Source organism: Octopus bimaculoides, chromosome 19, assembly GCF_001194135.2.
Source record: "Octopus bimaculoides isolate UCB-OBI-ISO-001 chromosome 19, ASM119413v2, whole genome shotgun sequence".
Lineage (NCBI taxonomy): Eukaryota > Metazoa > Mollusca > Cephalopoda > Octopoda > Octopodidae > Octopus > Octopus bimaculoides.
The window spans coordinates 13216418-13221744 of record NC_068999.1 but is presented as its reverse complement, the minus strand read 5'-3'; positions in this window follow the sequence as shown (position 1 = coordinate 13221744).

Below are 5327 nucleotides of genomic sequence, written 5' to 3'. Positions count from 1 at the left end.
CACACACATAAACACACATGCACACACATACATACGTGCACACATACATACATACATACATACATACATACATGCATACATACATGCATACATACATACGTACATTCATATACGATATATATTTACGACAGCGTCGTCTAATTATATGTATGCCTGTGATTATTTTAATGTTGGATTTTGAAACTTAGAATTCAGATAATTCGTTTGGGAAAATTTCTGCCCGATATTTTCCCTAACAACACGGTCTGAAGGAGGTACAGTGTAATGGCAAAAATGCATGCAATGACGTGTCTCTCCGATGCCTAAAACCACACATATTCTATCATCTTTCATTTACAATTTTCTCGTAAACTAGCGTTGCAAATGGAGATGACACGCAAACACTTGAAACTGATAACACTGGGCCAAGAAAAAAATATTGTCTGCTATCCGGTAATTTATGACACAAAAAAATATAAGGTGCAGCAGAATGTCTGTTAAATGACGAAGTATCGGACAGACCTATGTCGCTAAAATCCTTACTTCCTACAAACGTATGTAAAGAATCTATGTTGGAATTATTTTATCCGCATGGACTGGAAAAAATGTATTTCATGTTCTTGCAAGTATATCATAAGAACAATTTTCATAGACACTTTTCTTTCTATTGATATAACTAAATTCTCAGATGAGCATTTCTAGTCTCTATGGCTTTTCCGGGTGCAAAAGCCAATCTATCAGATAAAGCAAGCAATAAAAGACATCGGCTGCGTACGTGATATGACTATTTCCAAAAAGCTGATCGGAATATATATATATGATAGCAGATATACAACCAAAACACATAGGATACAGCAACTGATATCCAATCAGTATGCATTGAACCCCCAGAAAATGCGTTAGTTATAGCAGTGTTCCGTCTTCTAGGAACATATGATCGGTAACTTTCACTTACGCAATACATTTCAAAGGAACATTATTCTATATCAACGATGAATCATTGTTACTCGGTGAAAGAGCGTGGGAGGAAACGTTCATAGGCTAACTATCATGAAGAGATGCTAGAGATATAAAATTTGGCATGCATTAATTTCAACATTTCTGATCAATAAGTGCAATGTTTACTTCCAGGGAAACTGTCATCTGACTCTTTAAAGACTTGAAATGTTACTGCTAGCAAACGTATATATGACGTCATCATCACAGCAATACTGGTCCCCAGTCAATCTCTTTTTTCATATTGGGGAACCAATGATAATAAGACAGGGTGGCATTATAACAACAGGGTGGCTGATCAACTGGCTCAAAGCCACACTCATTCACTGAAATCCGATGGGGCTAAATCATGACAATACGATGGCTGACCAACCAGTTCAAAGCCACAGTCAGTCATGGTAATCAGGGAGTCGTATGCTGGATGAAACAAAACCCATTTCGTCTCAGTCCCTGGGCGTTTTGTCTTTATCACCTTTTGTAAAACTTATAAATGCGCGTTTGCTTAGCCCACTACATTGAGGTATACGTTATTGTATAATGCGATACATAATAAAAATAGAGAGATTTGAAAGAGATAGATGAGTTTTCGTAATGTCTAAACATATTTAACAAATACTTATGAATTCACGCACTGTAGAGGTGCAATTAAACACTTGTCTTTTGATCTGGATCGTTTTCTTTATGCTACCTTCTATTATCTCCCACAATCTTATCAGGTACTAAATCGGTGAGATGGCAGAAACGTTAGCACGCCGAGCGAAATGCTTACCAGTATTTCATCTGACTTTACGTTCTGAGTCCAATTTCCGCCGATGTCGACTTTGCATTTCATCCTTTCGGGGTCTATAGCTTAAAGACTAGTTACGTACTGGGGTCGATCTAATTGACTAACCCCTCCCCGAAAGTTTTGTGTCTTACGCCTACACTAGAATAGAATATTATCAGCTAGTTAAAAATTTTGCGAGGAATATTTTGGATGAGAGAAATATCTGTAAATGCGGTAGACAAACCTCTTTTCTGTGATATGTAATCCTTTCTCTGTTTTTCTATCTCAAATTAAAACTTTGCTGTATATAGCAGAGTCCTATCCATAAAATTATTTGGGCTTTTTACTGTGTTTGTAAGACGATTCAATTGCCCACTGACCTGTTTATACGATCCCATAATCCTTCAATGATGTAGGTACAAATAGGAACATTTGACGTCGATTAATAGAGCTTCTATGGGATCGATACTTCTTCATCGTCAGCAAAAATGAAGCGTTCATTACTTTCCTGATAGTTTATATATCGATACAGAAATTTGCAAAACACTAAGCTTCTCTCCAGTTTTATTGGAGTTTGACATTATATTTCTAATGTGAAAGAACGAAATGAAAACTTTACCACTTACTGGGACATGAGTAACTGCTGATAGGTCAAGCCTCATCTACTGGACTTTCATTATATGTAATGACGAGTGTGCACAGATTAATATTTAAGTATATATAATTAGAGACAGATAACATTAATAGAGAACAATCGTTATTTATCATAACTGTTGAAATCGTTTTAAAATGTCTTCTTCTAATACTTAGCAAATAAATTATGGTTACTTGTGTGAATAGTCAGAATGATAATAATATGGATATTAATATATGTTGATGCACGCATATATGTAGGTGTATTGTGTTTGCGATAATGGGAATGGTTATTAATATGATCATTTGTACGTTTCTAACACACGTAGTACACTCTACCCCATCTTAATCTATGTATACGTTGGCTGGAAAACACAGATATGTAATCACACTATTACACAGTTATCCTTTAATAGAATGTATGCATGTGTGTGTGTGTGTGCGTGTGTGTGTGTGTTTGCGTGGGTGTGTGTGTATGTGTGTGTGTGTGTGTTTGTGTGTACTATGATAGTGCGCTTTCTTTTCCTATACACTTTATTGATTTTTTCCCTCCTAAATTATCGTCTCTGAAAATCAGAGAGTTTCATCGCTTAAATACTGTGAATATATTTATTCTTAATCATTTTGGTAGACCAATTATATGTTAGGATAATTCGGGAGTCTTCCATAGAACAACAAAAATACATTAATTAGGTAAGCCATTAATAAATGAAAATGCTTTGTCTGCAAAAGATCTTCACGCTTAATTCATTTCAAGTTGGCAGGTATTCTGCTGTATATTGGAATATAAAACTACATACACGTTTATATGTAATTTCAGATTGACTTGCATTTGCCTCACTGAATGCTACACAAACGCAGATATTCTGTTAATATAGACGCTCCGATACTGAATACTGAACATTCAGCAGTGTTAATAATGAAACTAATTTCATCGAATGGAAAGCCAAAAATCGTTCTCCATAGCCATTTCAATCCGCTCAGTAAACCGTTGATGGCACGCTATGATAATGAAATTTCTCATCGGGATATGAGAAAATACAATTTTCCTCTTTAGTGTTCCCTATTTCGTTAAAATCAAATTTCATTCAATAGACTTATCATGTTATTAACAGCTAGTAACTTGAAGTTATTTATGAGAAAATGATATTTGGAGGAGTTTATGACACTCAAGATTTCAAATCAAATTAGAGAATCGTTGTTATATGTGACTTTGTTCTTAAACTCAAAGACAAAACCATTTGCAAAGAAGCAGCTAGTCGGAAATATTCAGCGTTATACATGACATTTTCTAACTACATACAGATCATAATCAATCGGTCAGTGTGATGGACATGCATACATCCAAAGCAAACGGTGAGGTCGTGCATGATTTCTATTAGAATGATGGTTTCTACATGTGTATTAAAACTGTATACACTATATGGGATCAATGTACATAACTTTGACAATATGGAGTTCATTTCTCGTGAATTGAAGTTCATTTTGTCAAGTAGGTATACAATATCTGGTTTCATAGAGAAGGTTGTGGAAGTAGAATTTTCCATAATTGAAAATTGTGTGCTGTATTTATAGTATTTTCCCTTCTAGGCACAAGGCCCGAAATTGTAAGGGAGTAGCCAGTCGATTAGATCGACCCCAGTACGAAACTGGTACTTAGCTTATCGACCACGAACGGATGAAAGCAAAGTCGACCTCGGTGGAATTTGCTTTCAAAGAATCTTGTCTACTCATGGCACAAGGCCGGAAGTATTTCGTATTACGGGGAGAGAACAGTCAATTAGATCGAACCCTAGTACACAACTGGTACTTAATTTATCAACCCGAAAGGATAAAAGGCAACGTAGACCTCGGCAGAATTTGAACTCAGAACGTAAAGACAGACGACACAACTCTAAGCATTTTGCCCGGCCTGCGAAGGTTTCTGCCATCTCGCTGCCTTGCGCTGTATTTAAATTGATATTTCTGAAAAATATCCTTCTCTTTGTTATCTCTGATTTTCTGTTATTTAAAACTGGAGATACATGTAATATCTGATAATTATATAATCGTAAACGTTGCCTTTTATCCTTTCAGGTTGATAAATTAAGTACCAGTTGTGTACGGGAGATCGATCTAATTGACTGTTCTCTCCCCCGTAATACGAAATATTTCGGGCCTTGTGCCATGAGTAGACAAGATTCTTTGAAAGCTAATTCCACCTAGGTCGACTTTGGTTTCATCATTTCATGTTCATCTCATATGAGACCTGTTTAGGAGTAATTTTCGGTTGATTACTTATTCAGCTTTAATAAGTGTCTATACTGTTTGAAAATCACATTATAGGGGGCAAGTCTCTACTGTAATGAAGTGATGATCAATGTGATGTTAAGACGGGACACAGAAATGGGCGTATTCATGAATTACAGTAAACATGATTTATATGAAGAGAATTTATTTGATCAATGTGATATTTGAAGATTTGTAGTCCAGACCTAGTATATCTAGAGAATTGATGAGTTTTCTTGTATCACCAAAGAAGAAGAATTAGACAGATGTTCTATCATAGCAGAGTAACACTAGCGTACAGTATGCCGCGGTTTTCTAATAGTGATACGAGATAAAACATTAGTGAATTTGACCTAATGAACTGCGATGCAATAATTTCTGTTCAATAATAGGAAAACTAATTTAGTTTATGCATATCATGGCTGAATTGAAATTAACTTTTGAATTGAAAATTAGAAGATTAACCTGATAAATGAAGACATGGTTTTACGAACACAAATAATAATGATTCCATCCGATAATGTCGGATATGTCGTGAATTCCCATCAATATTTTTCAACATAATTCGAGTTTAATCTTGATAAGTCAGCATGGACTATCCACATACTTGTACATATGCACAATTATATATGTGTGTGCGATTTTATATATGAATGCATGTATACATACATACACAAATATATAT